The following is a 20,072-nucleotide window of genomic DNA, read 5'->3' on the forward strand; positions in this document are numbered from 1 at the left end:
GATAATAAGACTTGCAGATGTAATTATGTAATAAGAATACCTCACGATGTAGACTAAAGTTTTTGAGAAAAAGGCCAGGCTTCTCATTGCCTGACAAAGCAGTAGATTTTTTTTTTTAATAGCAGAATTTTTGTGATGTGGGCTGGCTATTGACCCTGATGGTCTGAGGTTTCACGCTAAAGCAGGGATCTCAAAGTCCCTCCTTGAGGGCCGCAATCAAAGTCGGGTTTTCAGGATTTCCCCAATGAATATGCATTGACAGTAATGCATGCACATAGATCTCATGCATATTCATTGGGGAAATCCTGAAAACCCAACTGGATTGCGGCCCTCGAGGAGGGACTTTGAGACCCCTGCTTTAGCGTGAAACCTCAGACCATCAGGGCCAATGGCCAGCCCACATCACAAAAATTCCCTGCGCTAAAGCCAGCAGAGCTGACCCCACAGTGCAAGAATTGCACAGAGACCTAGATCAATGCTAAAAGAAAATGGTATTCAAATTATAAGCATGCGTTGAAAGCGAAAGCAAGGAGAAGGAATGTGCCGGGTGGATGCGTAAAGAGTCTCGCAGTAAGTGTAGCTCTTGTGCACGTGGTCAGGCAAGACCAGAAGTACAAGCACACATTGGGGCCATTCTTCTGCATCTTCAAATAGAAGTGTCTACTTGCACTTTCAGTTTTGCACACACATTTATTTTTTTACTATCTGTGTTTATATTCTGCACAAGCTTCCTTCCACTTCTAAATGAAGACAAAACCACCAGTCTAAAATGAGAAATTCTGGAGAAATCCTCTCTTCAAAATCAGTAACGCCACCACCAAGCTGGCAATAAGTTTCCAGCGTTTATTTCTGCGCTGTTCACTGTGTATTGGAAGGGAATACCAAATTACCTTATTAGCTTCCATTTGAATACATTTAAATACGTTGTTTCCTGCGCTAGAGCCTTCTGAACATTCTGCACACATTTACATATGCTAGTCCAGTGCTGATGGCCTCTAACACTAGCGTTAGGTTTTGAGCATTGGCCCCTAAGACTCTTATTTTAGATGACCTATTTGTGGTTTATATTTGTAAATACCTACCCATAGCAACCCAATTTCCGACAACCAGCATTTACAGATATAAATCATCACCACTTATAAATACAAATATAAAATGCTATTTCTAACACTGTTCAAGCATATGTTGGACTACCACAAGAGAGCTAGGAACATATACCAAGCCATAGGTGATTTTATGCATCACATGTCTACTGTTTATGAAAATGAAAATTCCAAGTCCCAATATTACATAGCAGATGGATTTTGTGGCTGCTGGTTATCAGATCAACTGATGATCTCCTGTCTTCAATATAAAATGTTTTATATGAGAGGAGGTGGTTGTCATCAGTTCCAACATGATCTCACAGAGGCATTCTAGTTTTATGTTTGAACCAAATTTGCATTCCACTTGAGGGTTTTTGGATTGTTGGGGATGTGGCTTGGGCTGGTCAGAAATGTACTTCTGTATTTCTCATTTCATAAAAGGAATGCACATGTATGACCCAGGGTTTCATCATTGGGATGTACAGCTGCTCCCTTCGATGTATAAGTTTGTCTAAAGTGCTAGTTTACAAGTGTGATTAAGGGAGTTCACTTTCCTTAATCCCCTGTTAGGTGCTTCCCCTTTTCAAATGAAAATAATAAAGATGGTGGTTTCTGTTGACAATTAGCAGTTTGCAAACTAGCAGGTATACTTGTGTAAATTGGGAAAATATCAATTTCCTTCATTCACTATTTCAACATGTATCTTTGTAAACTGGCTGCTTTCACTGCACGCTGAGATTAGAAATCATTGGTTGACAGCGAACAGCAATTTCAGGGATACATGTGTTATAAGAAGAACATAAGAATAGCCTTACTGGGTCAGACCAATGGTCCATCAAGCCCAGTAGCCTGTTCTCACGGTGGCCAATTCGGGTCACTAGTACCTGGCCAAAACCCAAAGAGTAGGGAGGGGGGAGGCAAAAAACAAAAACAATTGCAGCCGGCACCGTTAGCGCCCTGAAGGAATGCTATTGGTGTCTAACAGCCTGCGCTCAATCTTCTGACCAAGTTGAGGAAGCGCTGAGTGCACAGAATCCTGAGCTCCACAGATCTTCAGCAGGCTGGCTGAATAGGACCCAAAGGATAAACCTGTCAGCTGAAGACAGAAAAAAAGTCTGCTTTGTTTTATTTCAGGAATGGATACACAGTGTTTGTACTCACTCAACATGTGACCTTAATTCCTTAAACGTCAGGTTTGGATCCAAGATGGCTGCGAGTACCTGATGACTGGAAGGAGGCTCTGGGCTGTTCGCGTGTGCAGTGAAATTTTCCTGTTTTGTTTACGCAGTTTGGTCTGTGCACTTTGAGATGCCAAAATGAAGGGGGTAGAAACGCCGCTGGAGCCTCACGGCACCCGGAAAATCCCCCTTTAGTGACAATAGAACAATTCCTGAGTCGCCTTCAACAGGAGTCTACACCAACGGGGAGTCGCCCGCTAGACCCAACGGTGCAGAGTGAAGCCATGACGGATGTCTAAGGGCTGGAGGTCACGCTGAGATCCTCCCCCTATTCCACAGAGAGGCTATATTATCTGAGAGCCTAGCAGTAGATTCCTTGATAGACTTATCAAGTCCTAAAGTGGAACCTGTGGTCGGAACAGCGAAGGGACAGGAGAAGCAAGACCAGAAGGCAGAAAATAGGGAAGGTGAGCTTCCTAAAACTAAACATGAGCATGTTTTTGCTGTTGAGAAACCCGTTGAAGTTACCATGGACGCACTTTGGGACTTACCAACTCTTTAAATCCACAAATAAAAGAAGTAGAGAAGAAATTGTTTGAACAAAATCAAGAGTTAAGATTTGGAAACAAACTGACTTTGGTAAAAACTAATGTTGAAAAAATAGAAAAAGAAGTTACAGAAGTTAAACAAGTACAAGAAGTCATGATAAAGGATAACATGAACCTAAGGAGGAAAATGGAAGCGATTGAAAACAATTACTGTGCTAATTACTTACGTATATTGAATTTTCCTAAGGTCTTTTCCATAACTCCGAGGGAAATGTTAAAAAAATACTTCATTGAAAATCTTAATGTCCCTGAGGAATCAATACCATCTTTCTCCTAGGTGTATTATTTGCCTAGGGCAGGGGTAGGCAATTCCGGTCCTCGAGAGCCGGAGCCAGGTTAGGTTTTCAGGATCTCAACCATGAATATGTATGAGATGGATTTGCATGCACTGCCTCCTTGAGAGGCAATTCTATCTCATGCATATTTATTGTGGATATCCTGAAAATCTGACCTGGCTCTGGCTTTCGAGGACCGGAATTGCCTACCCCTGGCCTAGTGAAGTACTAGGCCAAGATCAAGTTCAACAGGAATCGTAGCTAGATGTAACTGCGATCCTGGAAACTTCAGAAAGAGAATTGGCTAAGCCCGCAACCCTTTTGGCAACAGTAGCTCTATCACCAGATATGAATTGGGTGATGAGACTGTTCTTTAAAAATAGACATTAAGGAGTTTCTTGGCCTAAAAATTCAGATTTTTTTCAGACGTCACCAAGGAGACTCAAAAACGAAGGCACCATTTCCTATTGATGAAGCCCACAGTAACTTCAATTGAGGGAATATTCTTTCTTAGATTCTCCTGCAAATGTATAGTTAGATATGGTTCGATTAAGTATGTGTTTTTTGACCCGTTACATCTAACTAATTTTCTCACTTTGAAGTGCCTTGCTAAAGAACGAACAACAACTTAGAATATAATGTGACACCCAGATTAAAGACAGCCATCGGATATTCATTTTTCCTTAAATTTGAATTATAATGTAATATGTATTAATCACTCATAAAAATCTTGGATCCTCTTTGTGTGGACTGGAGATTGCTTAAAAAATGTGTATTTTGTTTTCTTTTTCCTTTTTATGTATAATTGAAATTTTGCCTAATTGGCAATCTTTTCTGTACAAGGTCTTTAAATGTTTGTTAAAATAGTGAAAAATGATAAATAAAGTATAAAAAAACAACAAACATCAGGTTTTTGTGTGACTGCTATATGATATTAAACAATTTGTTTGTACCAGTGCTCTCAAACTCAAACCCTTTGCAGGGCCACCTTTTGAATTTGTAGATACTTGGAGGGCCTCAGAAAAAATTAGTGAATGTCTTATTAAAGAAATGACAATTTTGCATGAGGTAAAACTCTTTATAGTTTATAAATCTTTCCTTTGGCTAAGTCTTAATAATAATATAGTAATTTATAGCTAAAGAGACGTATGATCAAGAAACTATTTTATTTTACTTTTGTGATTATGATAAACATACCGAGGGCCTCAAAATAGTACCCGGCGGGCCGCGAGTTTGAGACCACTGGTTTATACAAATAGCTGTTTTTTGTCTTTTGTTTCATGTAAGCACTCTTTTCTTGAGCGGTACTTTAATAGAGCTGAATAGACATATTAAGTTAAGCCCTAGTGCTAACATTTAATTTAATTTATTGACTGCACCTACTGAACTTTACCCCCACATTTTTAGTGTAGGTTATTATTTCAGGGGTTCTACCTCCTTTACAAATTCTAGCAATATTTGAAGCCTGCCTTTGTTCCCATATGAGCACACAGATCAGCACCCCAAAAGTCTACAGTATTCAGTACTTATGGATTGTAGATCCGATTTTAAAAAGCTAGTACTTAAATTCATGTTAAAAGTTGAGAATCTCAAAGTTAGATTACTAAAAATTTTTATCTTTCTTTTCTAATTTATGGAAGTTTCTTCCAACATACTTTTGGCTTCCTGAGATGAAAGATCTATAGCAGGGGTACCCACGCTTTTTGGTCTTGCGAGCTACTTTTAAAATGACCAAGTCAAAATGATCTACTAACAATAAAAAAATTTTAAAAACACAAAGCACACTGTACGCTGAGAAAATGTTAATTATCATTCCTATTCTGGGGTTTTTTCCAAGAGGTCAAGGCAGATGACTTTATGCACTGTCACCTCAGTAACAACCATACAAAAATAGACAAATATACTCCCCTCCCTTTTTACTAAACCACAATAGCAGTTTTTAGCGCAGGGAGCAGCGCTGAATTCCCAGCGTTGCTTTCACTCCCTGCTCTAAAAACCGCTATTGCAGTTTAGTAAAAGGGGGCCATAGTGCAAAATATAGACAGCAGATATAAATTCAGATACATTTTGATCACTAAATTTAAAAAAAAAAATCATTTTTCCTACCTTTGTTTTCTGGTGATTTCATGAGTCTCTGGTTGCACTTTCTTCTTCTGATTATGCATCATCAACCTGTATGCTTCCTCTCCTCCAGATCTCATTCTCTCCCCCAACTTTTTCTGCCTCTCTCCCTGCCTTTTCTTTCTCCCTGCCTCCCTTTCTTTTTTTCTGTTTCCCTTGTTTCCTTCTGTCTCCCTGCCTGCCCCCTTTCTTTCTTTCTCCCTGCCCTCCCCCAAGCCACTGCTGCTGCCATCGGGGAACAGGCCCCCAAGCCGTCGCCATCGGGTAACAGGACCCAAAGCCGCCGCCGCCCCAAGCTCTCCCTGCTTCCCTGCGTCGGGCCGACCAGCATTCCTCTCCCCGACGTCAATTCTGCCGTCGGAGAGGAAGTTCCGGCCCGGCCAGGCAGCAGTACAGCAAAACTCTTTCAGATGAGTAGCACAGAATTCATGACTAACATGCTGCTTCATAGAAATGGTTATCTGTTTGAAAATAACCATTAGTTCTTTCTTAAGAGACCCTCTATGTTCATGTGCCTAAAATCTAAGAACAGAATTGCTAACATTTCTTTTTGTTTAGTCATGTAGGGAGTAATTTTTATAAAGGATGTTCCATGTGTAGAAATTCTCTTCAGTTGAGAAAGATTGAGTCAGGCACACAGGTGGGTGATGTCATCCAGTGGTGCCGGGACAGAAGTGCTTTCCCACAGATCAGATTGCAGTGTAAAGTTCTGAACATTCATGGCTCTTCCTGCACACAGTGGTCTCCAGCTGTTCAATTAAGTTTTTCAGCTCAGCTGAAGCAAGCAACGTAAAAACAAAAACCCTCTCTAAATTGTACATACTTCTTTGTTATATTCTTTATTTAAAACAGGGATTATTTATGATGCCAAAGATTTAGACATTGTCTAAAATGCAGGAGAAGGATTTAGGGCCCTCTTTAGCAAACCATGGTAGAGCTTTTTGCTGCGGACCAGTAAGGTTAAACGCTCCGATGCTCATTCAATTCCTATGAGCATCAGAGCATTTTCCTCACCAGCCCCAAAGTAAAAAGCTCTGTCACAGTTTAACATGTATACCAAGTGTTCTTTGTGTCTAGATTCTGATCACAGTCAAAAAGAGTTCAAACATTGGGCTAGAATGTAGTCATGAGCACAGAGAGATCATCTGAATTACTGTTGAGAATTGCAAACCCAAGAAAATTCTGCTATTTGGAAAACCACAGAAGGATTCCTCTACGAAGACGATTTCTACATATGCACGTAACCTGTAGAAAGTCTTCCATGGAAGGGCCATCGGCCTCTAGACCTGAGCTTACCAATCTTTTTTCAGCCATAACCCCAGTGACCCTGTCAAGGCACATCAAAATGACACACCTTTGTACTTCTGGCCAAGATTGTGACCCCAAATGTGGAAGTGTCATACCAACAGCTTGGAATCCGTGCTCTGGATGCAGTGACCTTAAGAGTCCTGTCACCCAAGGAGACTGCAAGAATTGTTTACTGATTTTAAACCCTTACTGAGACACTATAAAACTATGTTGAGGAGCAAATCCATCATTGAGATCAAGCATTAATGAAAATCAAGGGGTTTGCTCATAGGAGGTCTGGAAAAGGGATTTAACTCAACTCATTAGCATTGCAAACAAGCATTCAATGAGGTTTAAATTAGAACAAGAATTACAGAAGCAGTATAAATTATATTTTAAAAGCAAGTTTTTCTTTGTTTATGCTGTAGTCAGGAAAAGACAGGCTTTTAAAAAGTGTTCTGAAAAAGTAGAAAAAAATTACAGATATTAGTAGATAATTGATGGATCAACAAATTTCCATTACAACAAGTTTCCAAATCCCTTGTAAAGAGTTCCAAGTCAAAAAATATAAATTCTGCTAGAATGAAATTTCATTAAATAATCTGCCTTATAGCAAGGGATTGCCATGTGGGTTTTGTGGCACTCTTAGGGGGAATTTCATAAAGGCTTTCTTCATAGTAGATGATGGCAGATAACGACCCAAATGGTCCATCTAGTCTGTCCAACCTGATTCAATCTAAAAATTCATTGTTGTTGGGTTTTTTCTTCTTAGCTAGTTCTGGGCAAGAATCCAAAGCTCTACCCGGTACTGTTCTTAGGTTCCAACTACTGAAGTCTCCGTCAAAGCTCACTCCAGTCCATCTACACCCTCCTAGCCATTGAAGCCCTCCCCAGCCCATCCTCCCCCAAACGGCCATATACAGACACAGACTGTGCAAGTCTGCCCAGTACTGGCCTTAGTTCTTCAATATTTACTGTTATTTTCTGATTCTAGATCCTGTGTGTTCATCCCACGCTTTTTTGAACTTTGTCACCGTTTTCATCTCCACCACCTTTCTTGGGAGAGCATTCCAGGCATCCACCCTACCCTCTCCGTAAAGAAGAATTTCCTTACATTGCTTTTGAGTCTACCAACCCTCAACCTCAAATTATGTCCTCTGGTTTTACCATTTTCCTTTCTCTGGAAAAGATTATGTTCTACGTTAATACCTTTCAAGTATTTGAACATCTGAATCATATCTTCCTGTCCCTCCTTTCCTCTAAGGCAGGGGTGCCCAAAAGGTCAATCGCGAAGGCAACGCGAGTCAGTCGCAGAGCCCATCCCAGGCTCCATGATTGACTCGCATTGCCCTTGCGTTCTACCTGCATCCTGACACCGTAAAAAGGATGCAGAAGCTCCGGGCCGATCAGCCTTCCTCTCCCTGACGTCAATTCTGATGTTGGAGAGGAAGTTCCGGGCCAGCCAATTACTGCCTGGCTGGCCCGGAACTTCCTCTCTGACGTCAGAATTGATGTTGGGGAGAGGAATGATGGTTCGCCCGACGCTTCTGCGTTGGGAAGCAGGGAGAGCTTGGGGTGGCAGTGGCTTGGGGGAGAGCAGGGAGAAAGAAAGAAAGGGGGGACAGGGAGACAGAAAGAAAGGGGAGGGGCCAGGAAGAGAGGAAGAAAAAGTTGGCGGAGGGAATGAGGTCTGGAAGCATACAGCAGGCTGAAAGAAGGGAAGAAATATTGGATGCACAGTCAGAAGAATAAAGTGCAATCAGAGACTCATGAAATCACCACACAACAAAGGTAGGAAAAATGATTTTATTTTCAATTTAGTGATCAAAATGTGTTTGTTTTGAGAATTTCTATCTGCTGTCTATATTTTGTACTATGGCCCCCTTTTACTAAACCGCAATAGCGGTTTTTAGCTCAGGGAGCCTATGAGCGTCGAGAGCAGTGCGGGGCATTCAGCGCAGCTCCCTGCGTTAAAAACTGCTATCGCGGTTTAGTAAAAAGGGAGGGGGTATATTTGTATGGTTGTTACTGAGATGACATTACATAGAGTCACCTGCCTTGACCTCTTTAAAAAAAACTCAGAATATAAATGGTAAATAACATTTTCTTTGCATACAGTGTGCTTTGTGTTTTTTTTAAATTTTATTGTTGGTAGATCATTTTGACTTGGTCATTTTAAAAGTAGCTCGTAAGCCGAAAAAGTGTGGACACCCCTGCTCTAAGGTATACATATTCAGGGATTCAAATCTCTCCTCGTACATCTTTTGTCGCAAACCTCCTATCATTTTTGTTGCCCTCCTCTGGACCGCTTCAAGCCTTCTTACGTCCTTCGCCAGATACGGTCTCCAAAACTGAACACAATACTCCAAGTGGGGCCTTACCAATGACCTGTACAGGGGCATCAACACCTTCTTCCTTCTACTGACTACACCTCTCTTTATACAGCCCAGCATCCTTCTGACAGCAGCCACGGCCTTGTTGCACTGTTTTTTCACCTTTAGATCTTCGGACACTATCGCCCCAAGGTTCCTCTCCCCGTCCGTGCATATCAGCTTCTCTCCTCCAAGCATATACGGTTCCTTCCTATTATTAGTCCCCAAATGCATTTCTCTGCATTTCTTTGAATTGAATTTTAGTTGCCAGGCATTAGACCATTCCTCTAACTTTTGCAGATCCTTTTTCATATTTTCCACGCCCTCCTTGGTGTCTACTCTGTTACAAATCTTTGTATAATCCTCAAAAAGGCAAACTTTTCCTTCTAACCCTTCAGTAATGTCACTCACAAACATATTGAACAGGATCGGCCCCAGCACCGAACCCTGAGGGACTCCACTACTCGCCTTTCCTTCCTCTGAGCGACTGTCTATAAAACCTGTCTTACACACAGAAAAGGTCTTTTATAAATTGTACAGGGGTATATTTATTAATATGTATGTGCACTGACAAAATGAAGCTTACTTAAATGTGTGTCACATGTATAGGTAGGTGTTTCTGGGGTCCTAGTTTGAGCAGAGCAAGTGCAGAGTGGCAGTATATGCACATATTTTATCAAATTTGTGAGTACTGTGGCGGGGTGCAGGGTCAACCCCTGCCCTCAGCTAAGCCGAGCTGTTATTGGAGTGGCTAGTGAGAAAATTACAAGCCCAAATAAGAGTCCAAAACATGTATCATTCAAAACCAAAAAGATTCTTTATTGTTCCCCAAAGGGATAAAGATTCAAGGAAACTCAAGTCCATCAAGTGCTTTGTCCTGCACATCATTTCTTCAAAAGGCAAAAATAACGACATGACAAAATATTCCACAGCTTTTGTCTTCTCTACCAGAGTTCCATCAGAATGTTTCCTCTTCTCATCCTATTATCTGTCTCCCATGTCTCCCGCTCTCCCTTTCTCTTAGTATCTAACCCTGTTCTTCTACCTCAAAATGCTTTTAATCAACATGTTAAGAACACTCTTTGCCAACTCTTGTTCGTGTCTCTTCACACTTACCTGGTTGCCTGCTCTTTCTTGCATTTCCTCTATGATCACTACATCTTATTTTTCTTGAGTCCTACTATCCCTGTCTTATAACCATCATATGCTTTATAACATATTTTACTTCCATACCAATGCAGGCTAAGTACAAATGCAGTGTAAGCAGATGAGGCAGAAAATGTTGCTTTAAAAAAAAGGGGGTGTATGGAATTTTGGATATATCTTGTGCTCTTTTTTCAGGAGTAGCTTAAGGTGACTTGCATCAGCTATTGGAGGTATGTCCCTGTCCTCAGAATGCGTAGAATCTAAGGTTGTACCTGAGGCAGTAGAGCAGGGGTGTCCAACCTGCGGCCCCGTGAAGTATTTTGTGTGGCCCCTGTTGAGGGCGATGCAGTGTTTTCCTCTGCTGCCCCCAGGTGTTTAATGTCTTGCCGGCTCCCTCCTTTGTCTTGCTGCAGTGTTTGCGCGTTTGCGCAGCCCCAGAAACATTTTTTTCGGCCAATGCGGCCCAGGGAAGCCAAAAGGTTGGACACCCCTGCAATAGAGGGTGAAGTGACTTGGTTAAAGTCATAGGGAATGGCTGGTTTTCAGCTTATTGCTGTAACCACTAGGTTACTTCTCTACTCAAGGTAAATATCCTTCAGGGTGAGCACTTACTTCCATTTGAAAATGTCTCTTCTCTCATCCCCTCCATCTTTCCCTCAATGGGGAAAAGTATCTGCACTGGTCTACTGTGTACATACTATTTCCTATAGAGAAAAAGGGCATAGTTATGGCAAATTAGCTGAACGATGAATCAACCGTAGGATTTTCAAAGAAAACTCTGCAGGACCACAGGGACAGAGTATCCATAAATCTGCAAACACCACAGCCTTTCTTGAAATTTAGGAGCGTAGGCTGACCTTTTTTTTTTCTTTCCAATAAAATATCTGTAAAGAAAATGAAAAGAAGAATTAAGAATAACCATTACTAGAAATATAGCTAGTGCTGCAGCTCTTGCCAAATTCTTGAACACTTTTATTCACATGCAGTTTCCTCCTGGCACGGTTTATGCTTTGGAATCTAGATCTTAGTTTCTCCATCAGCTTAACACGACTTAGGTTTGGATGTGCTAAACCAGTGGTCTCAAACTCGTGGCCCGGGGGCCACATGCGGCCCGCCAGGTACTATTTGAGGCCCTCGGTATGTTTATCATAATCGCAAATGTAAACTAAAACAGTTTCTTGATCATGTGTCTCTTTAGCTATAAATGACAATGTTATTGTTAAGACTTATCCAAAACTATAAAAGTTTTACCTCATGCAAAATTGTCATTTCTTTAATAAGACATTAACTCTTTTTTTCTGAGGTCCTCCAAGTACCTACAAATCCAAAAAGTGGCCCTGCAAAGGGTTGGAGTTGGAGACCACTGGTATAGAGTGAGGACATGGATTGTCAGCCATTATAGCACATTATTTTGTACAATATTTAAGACTATGAATATTTTGTTATCCAGTTTGACGTATATTTAGTAAGCCATTCCTAGTCAGGTTGTTAGTAAATTATTTCACCTTCCTCTGCTCTGCCTATTGGGAAGGAACCCCTAACTATGCCCCATCCACTGATGCAATCACAGGTTGATCTGAAAGGGCATCCCAAAAGCAATCATCCCTTGGTGACCTGAATGGGGGTGATGGCGGCACTTTACGATGAGTTGTCGGGGTAGAGGATTTGTTGTTTTGGATGTGTTTAGATTTTCTTGTAATTCATTTTTAATATGCTGTTTTTATCAAGATAAGAATGTGATATCTTAATCCATTTGTTATAAGGATATATGTATTATTTTAAATATATTTTAAGCTAGATTTTGTGGTCCTCTGGGACCAATAACAAGGCTACAAGTGTAAAGTATAGAAAGAATGTTTGAAACATGTGTTGTCGGGACATAGTTTGCCCTCGAGCTGATTACTCTGCACTGCAGTCAGGTGTTACATTAGGGCTCCTTTTACGAAGGAGCGCTAGGGGCTTAACGCACGGAATAGCGTGTGCTAAATTGCCCCGTGCGCTAGCCGCTACCGCCTCCTTTTGAGCAGGTGGTAGATTTTCAGCTACTGTGCGCTATAGCGCGCGCTAATCCAGTGCGTGCGATAAAACCGCTAGCGCACCTTCGTAAAAGGAGCCCTTAGTCAATAAAATACGTCTTGCTGGCGTGAGCATTCGTTTTCAGTCGAGGCAATGCAAATTACTATCCTGAAAATCCGAAACCAGGTCATCCAATAAGGCTTGTGCTGCAATAGGAGACATTTTAACTCCTGAGTACCATTTGTTGTCTGCTGTTATGCGCACATCAGAAGTTATAGAAGTGACAGAGGAGAAAGAAAAATGTAATGTCCCCAGAGAGTTAAAAAAAAAACCCCAAAACAGCCAAGGAAAAAGAATTCTGAGAAATGTGCCAGATAATATGATTTTTAATCAATAATGTTAGATATGTAAGCTTTGTCTTGGTACGCTGTTTTCTTCTACAATTTGTTTTTATAAATCTATTGGCTAAGGAAAATTGAGAATTCCAGAACGAATAAGTTACCCATTATAGCTGTACTCAACACTGCACATTCCTGTGTAACTCATTGCTCCAAGGGACCAATAAAATATGTGGACAGTTTGACTCTTATTCCAGAAAAATACACATGCATATATTGAACTCAAAATGGGATGAATTATCACCAGTTTGAAACTTAAGAGCAGTAAGGGCAATGGTCAAGGCTTTCATTTTGAGCACTGGGACACATGATAAATATATTTAGGTGCAATTTTAGCACACGTTTGAAATATGTGAAGAGTAGCACCAACGGTCAAGACTTTAGTCATGTGACTTTGTATATGTTCCTAATTAAGTCAACATTAAAAAAATCTGTCTAAACTGCAGGACCAGCCCAAGGGTATCTGTCTTCATAGGCAGATTTTCAGCTGTGTTACCCCCCTTGTGGTCCATCATTGCCCCTTCCCTGTACCCAAGGTGTCCAGCATCTGATCTTTTATCCCCATCTTCTCTTCCCTTGTGTCCAGTCTCTTCCCACCCACGGGGCCAGTAAAAAAAAAGTTTTAAAAAAACAGACAGCAAACACATGCGCAGACTTTCTACAGGCAAAGTATATGGTCTGTGCATGCATCGGGATCGCTACCTAGCGATCCGTGTCGGCGAATGGGGCATGCCTCCAATCGCCTTCATTAGAATATTCCAGAATTGATCGGCCCTACACGGATCGGGCAGGTTAGTGAATCGGGCCCCCTAGTCTTGTAGCACTAAAGTAGAGTCTGCAGAGCTGGTGCAGAGGCTTGAACAAGTGCCTGCTCTCAAGACCTACCATGTCACTCCTTTGAACGGGCTTCTGCTGCCTCCGGAATTATACCACCCTAGGCAGATACTTGGTCCACCTAGTGGTAGGACCTGTCCTGCTAAAGTTGGGAATATGTGTCACTTCCACTCATCTTATGCTTGGATGAGTAATGGCCCGTTCAGCATTTAGGCTGCAAAGGCATAAGATATTTCCTGGTGGAATTCAAACCTCAATAACCTGCATGTAGCAGTAGTTATAACTGACCACTTTACTGAGGAGGCTGGGTAGGGACTGCTGCCAGTTATTATTTTACTGTGTTTAAAAGGGGAACAAGTCAAGTTTCAAGTTTAATAAAATTTTGATTAAAATGCATTATCTTATATTCAATGCAAGGTATAAAATAGGGTATGAGAAACATAGTATTTGGGGTGGGGGGAATAATAAAACATAGACTAGTTCAATAACAGGAACAAGAGGAAAGAGGGTGGAAGTACAATTCTTGAGGAAAAGAAAGCACATAGGGAAGTAACGATAGGTGAAAAAGCACTTGTAACTTGTTGATCTTATAGTTGACCTTGCATCTTTAAAAAGGCAGCATTTTAATTTACCTCTAAATCCACCTAGAGAGGTTTTTTTTCTCGTAGCTTTTACTGTTCAAATGCATCGTTAAAAAGAAAGCATTTCAAATGACCCTTAAATCTGTCTAGATTACACTTCCCCCTCCCCATTCGCGGTTTCGGCAATCGCAATTTCACATATTCGTGATTTTTTGGGGAGGGGGAAAAAAGAAACCCCCCCCCACACACACACAGTTTAGCCTTCCCCCCTGGTGGTCTAGCGGGCTTTCGGGGCAGGAGCGATCTTCCTACACTCCTGCCCCATGTAGATTGCCAATAGGAAATGGCTGTGAGGAGTTCCCGTCGTAGTCTCGAGAGACTATGGGAACTCACGGCAGCTATTTCCTATTGGCGATCTGCACGGGGCAGGAGCGTAGGAAGATCGCTCCTGCCCCGAAAGCCCGCTAGACCACCAGGTAAGGCTGAGATGCCAGGGGGAAGGCAGGAGGGAGGTGGGAGTGGGTCAGAGCCAGACTAGAAGATATTTGCGGTATTTCACCATTTGCGGTCCGGCTCTGTCCCTATCCCCCGAGAATCTGGAGGGCAAAGTGTAGTTTCTTCTCTTAGGTGAGCGGGTAGTGAGTTCCATAGATGGAGGGCGGTCACAGAAAAGATTGTATCCCTTCAGGTGTTGATGATTTTGTACAGGGACAGAAGGATGGGACTGGGAGAGAAGCACATCTTTTTAAGTTGCTGTGGTCAGTTCTGGAGACTGTAGCAAAAATCATTAAAAAAAAGTATAGCAAGAATCATCCTTTACCACTAATCCACATTAACAATGGCATTTATACTAGAGAATGACACAGGACAAATTTTGCTCCCGTCCCCATCCCCATTCTGCCCCTTTCCTTACTCCATCCCTGCAAGCTTTGTCCTCATCTGCACAAGCCTCGTGCATTTTAAAATCATAAAATGCATATTATGATTTTATTCTATATTGTAATGATTGAAAGTGGACCACATATATTTTAAAAAATGGCTGAGAATGTGTGTTATAAATTAACATTTAGTTAAATCATTGTTATGCTTAAAATGGTGTTATTTTCATATTAGAATGGAAATGTTAATACTGTGGGGTCCTTTTACTAAGGCACGCTAGCCGTTTTAGCGGGCGCTAAACACTAACGCATCCATTATATCCTACGGATGCATTAGTGTTTACCACGCCTTAGTAAAAGGACCCCTGTGTTAGAATATTCAAAAGAGAATTACCAAGTTACAGTCAAACCTCGGTTTATGAGTAACCCGGTTTGCGAGTGTTTTGCAAGACGAGCAAAACACTCAGCAAACTTTTGACTCGTAAACCGAGCATTGACTCGATTTGCGAGCCCCCACCCAACCCGACCGCGGGAACCAACAGTATTACTCCCCCTGAGGCCACCGGCGCTGCTCTCTCCCTTCACGATCGTCTCCTCCCCATCTACCGACCGGCCCTGTCCTTACCCGTGTGCCACCGGAGTTAGAAAGGGCCTGCTGCCAGTCTGCTTCTGAGCCTTGAGCATCTGCGCATGCCCAAGGCCTTCTAGATCTCACCCTCACCGAGATTCTCATGAGACTTGAGATCTCATGAGAATCTCGGAGAGGGTGAGATCCAGAAGGCCTGAGTATGCGCAGATGCTCAAGGCTCAGCAGCAGACCGGCGGCAGGCACTTTCTATCCCCAGCAGTGCAGGGGTAAGGACAGGGCCAGTCGGGGAGGTGGGGGAAGAGGTGATAGCAGCACCGGTGGCCTCGGGTGGAGCATGGGAGTCGGGGTGTGTCCGGCAGTAGTGAGCCAGCACCTGAGAGTCCCAGCAGAGGGGGTAGTGGCATCCGGGGGGGTGGGGCAGGTCCGGGAGCGGCAGAGCCAAAAGTGTCCATTCGGGCTCTGTGGCGGCGGCGGCATTTGCTTAGCCAGCACCACCCGCAGTAAGAGGCAGCGAACAGCAGCAGAGGAGGAGAATTGGAGGAGCCGCGTGGATAGGTCTGTGGCAGAGGCAGCGGTGGAGGCGTCCCTAATGGTAATTAAGTTTTGGGGGATGTGGAACGAATTGTTCAAGTTTACACTAACTCTTATGGGAAAAGTTGCTTTGATATACGAGTGTTTTGGTTTAAAAGCATGCTTCTGGAACGAATTATGCTCGTAAACCAAGGTACCACTGTATTTTATTTTAGTGCTTATGGCAGGAGTGTCCAATGTCGGTCCTCAAGGGCCGCAATCCAGTCGGGTTTTCAGGATTTCCCCAATGAATATGCATGAGATCTATGTGCATGCACTGCTTTCAATGCATATTCATTGGGGAAATCCTGAAAACCCGACTGGATTGCGGCCCTCGAGGACCGACATTGGACACCCCTGGCTTATGGCCTCTATTTGGCAAATTCCAACGAATGTAAGAAATTACACAGGCAATGAATCTGTGGGGGATAGAGTCAGTGTGGTTATCTTTATAGGCAGCATGAGAAAAAAAGTTTGTAGGCCATGTATCTTATAAAGATTATAGTATTTTGGGAAATTAAGGTCTGTTTGAATTGTTCTGTACTGATAGCATTGCAGCTCATTCTTGTACTTCATCTCTTCTGAGAGAAGGAAAGAGAGAGAGATCAAGAATGAAGATTACTGCCCGTGTGAATACTCATGTCCACCAAATTACATAAGAATTATCAAAGTAAGATGCCAAATAAATTAAAAAACCTTCAGTGATCAGCAAAGGGATATGCTTCTATTTCAGCATTAGATAGGAAGCAGAATTCAAGTCACAAACAATACATGCAATTTCCTTTATGTTTCTAGGAATGGGGGGGGGGGTTGAAAAAAAAACGAAACAAGTATGAATGGCATGCTGGTTGTATAGGTTTTACATGATGCCCCAGACGCATTCCATCAATCTGTATAATCTGTTCCTTAGTCCAACCTTTTCCTTTAGACATAACTTTGCAGTCTTGTTTTTTTCTCATGAGATTTCAGATTAGTATAAAGCGGATCTATTGTAGATGTTTATGACTACCTCCCGCAGTTTTTTAATGAAAATAATTCATAGTTTCATATTTATTTAGGATAGATAAAGACATGTATCCATCAGTTTCAACCCAATGTATATATCACCATCTATGAAAACCAGTTTGCAAAAAGATTAACTTACTCTTATCAACTTAAATATGTATTGTTGTGATACCTGTATGACCTCTGTAAGGTAAAACAGTTTCATAACCCGATTATCACTCTTGGCGAAAATCTTTTCAAAATTTCCATTGCGTTTCATGCTGTCTTCTGATCTTTATTACACAATTGAAACAATGTTTCCTAACTGGCCTATACATTGACCTGTCATTTATGTGCCCTCTTCATTTCTCCTCTCTTTCTTCTTCCCCATAGTAAACATTGTTAGTTGCCAAAAATTTTGCTCAAATGGCGTATACACCAAGTCCTCGTCCATAGCTGCACTGTTTCTACCTCTGCAGATTCCCCTTTTCACAGAGCAAGACCATAAGACCAGGGCAGGATTAACCAATAGGCCAAATAGGCACGTGCCTAGGGCCCGAAATGGTCAGGGGGGGGCCCGATGAAGGAGGGCATCAACATTGTTTTTTCCAAACGGCGATGGGCCCCTCCAGCATCGATTGGCAATGCGGGTCCCACCCATCCATCGACGGAAAGTAAGACAAGCAAGAGACGTGGGTAAGAAAGGCAACAGGAACTGTAATTGTGCAAGCGGTGCTGCTTGCCCAATGCTTCCCTCTGACGCAGCTTCCTGTTTCCGCCTGGGCACATGGTGGGGTGGGGCAGGGGGGGGCCCAGTGTACTTGTGTGCCTAGGGGCCTTCAATGAATTAATCCTGCCCTGCATAAGACTGATAATATATTCAAAAGATCTTAGTGCCTAAGTTAAGAAGAAAGGTACCTAGAGCAGTGGTCTCAAACGTGCGGCCTGCCAGGTACTATTTTGAGGCCCTCAGTATGTTTATCATAATCACAAAAGTAAAATAAAACAGTTTCTTGATCATACGTCTCTTTAGCTATAAATGACAATATTATTATTAAGACTTAGCCAAAAGGAAAGATTTATCAACTATAAAGAGTTTTACCTCATGCAAAATTGTCATTTCTTTAATAAGACATTAACTATTTTTTTCTGAGGCCCTCCAAGTACCTACAAATCCAAAATGTGGCCCTGCAAAGGGTTTGAGTTTGAGACCACTAATCTAGACTGTCCTCAATGAAATATCTCCTGCTGCTGCCTACCAATTTTCACCATGTGCCTGAAAAACAAGCAGCATTAGTTGCTTAAATATAGAAAAATAGATACAAGCCTAAATTTAGGCAACTAAAGCTAGGTGAACACTCATCCTAAAATGTTATGACTGTAAGTTTTGCTGAAAATTCGCTTTAATTTAGCCTTTTTGCAGATGATACCAAGATTTGTAACAGAGTAGACACCGAAGAGGGAGTGGAAAATATGAAAAAGGATCTGCAAAAGTTAGAGGAATGGTCTAATGCCTGGCAACTAAAATTCAATGCAAAGAAATGCAGAGTAATGCATTTGGGGATTAATAATAGGAAGGAACCGTATATGCTGGGAGGAGAGAAGCTGATATGCACGGACGGGGAGAGGGACCTTGGGGTGATAGTGTCCGAAGATCTAAAGGCGAAAAAACAGTGTGACAAGGCAGTGGCTGCTGCCAGAAGGATTCTGGGCTGTATAAAGAGAGGCGTAGTCAGTAGAAGAAAGAAGGTGTTGATGCCCCTGTACAGGTCATTGGTGAGGCCCCACTTGGAGTATTGTGTTCAGTTTTGGAGACCGTATCTGGCGAAAGACGTAAGAAGACTTGAGGCGGTCCAGAGGAGGGCGACGAAAATGATAGGAGGCTTGCACCAGAAGACATATGAGGAGAGACTGGAAGCCCTGAATATGTATACCCTAGAGGAAAGGAGAGACAGGGGAGATATGATTCAGACGTTCAAATACTTAAAGGGTATTAACGTAGAACAAAATCTTTTCCAGAGAAAGGAAAATGGTAAAACCAGAGGACATAATTTGAGGTTGAGGGGTGGTAGATTCAGGGGCAATGTTAGGAAATTCTACTTTACGGAGAGGGTGGTGGATGCCTGGAATGCGCTCCCGAGAGAGGTGGTGGAGAGTAAAACTGTGACTGAGTTCAAAGAAGCGTGGGATGAACACAGAAGATTTAGAATCAGAAAATAATATTAAAGATTGAACTAGGCCAGTTACTGGGCAGACTTGTACGGTCTGTGTCTGTGTATGGCCGTTTGGAGGAGGATGGGCAGGGGAGGGCTTCAATGGCTGGGAGGGTGTAGATGGGCTGGAGTAAGTCTTAACAGAGATTTCGGCAGTTGGAACCCAAGCACAGTACCGGGTAAAGCTTTGGATTCTCGCCCAGAAATAGCTAAGAAGAAAAAAAAAAAAAAAAAAAAATTTAAATTGAATCAGGTTGGGCAGACTGGATGGACCATTCGGGTCTTTATCTGCCGTCATCTACTATGTTACTATGTTACATGGGACTGAAATGCTTAGGCGAGTCAGTCAGATTTTTTTTAAACATCTGATTCACTCATCCCCACTGTGTTTTATTTCTTGTGAAGTAGGTCATGTTGTGGGTTTGTTGTTAAGATTCTGGGAGATATTGTGGACAATTTTTTGCCATTTGAACCTCAGGTCCAGGCTCTTGCCACAAAGGTATTTAAATTACTTTAGAAGCTTAGACTAATAAGGTCATATTTTGACCTGGAGGCATTTCAACTTCTTGTCCAAACGTTGTTGTTAGAAACATAGAAACATGATGGCAGATAAAGGTCAAATGGCCTATCTAGTCTGCCCATTCGTAGTAACCATTATCTCTTCCTCTCTCTAAGAGATCCCAAGTGCCTATCTCAGACATGGGCAACTCCGGACCTTGAGGGCCAGAATCCAATCGGGTTTTCAGGATTTCCCCAATGAATATCCATGAGATCTGTTTGCATGCACTGCTTTCAATGCATATTCATTGGGGAAATCCTGAAAACCCAATTGGATTCCGTCCCTCGAGGACCGGAGTTGCCCATGTCTGGCCTATCCCATGCTTTCTTGAATTCAGACACAGACTCTGTCTCCACCACCTCTTCTGGGAGACTGTTC

General features: G+C 42.2%; 1 protein-coding gene across 2 annotated transcripts in view; it reads left to right on the forward strand.

The window, feature by feature from the left end:
• The window catches only part of SBF2 (SET binding factor 2), a 571,734-nt gene that overhangs the window by 280,805 nt on the left and 270,857 nt on the right, over positions 1 to 20,072 (forward strand). The gene's annotated exons all lie outside the window — the stretch shown is intronic.

Source organism: Geotrypetes seraphini, chromosome 19 (assembly GCF_902459505.1).
Source record: "Geotrypetes seraphini chromosome 19, aGeoSer1.1, whole genome shotgun sequence".
Lineage (NCBI taxonomy): Eukaryota > Metazoa > Chordata > Amphibia > Gymnophiona > Dermophiidae > Geotrypetes > Geotrypetes seraphini.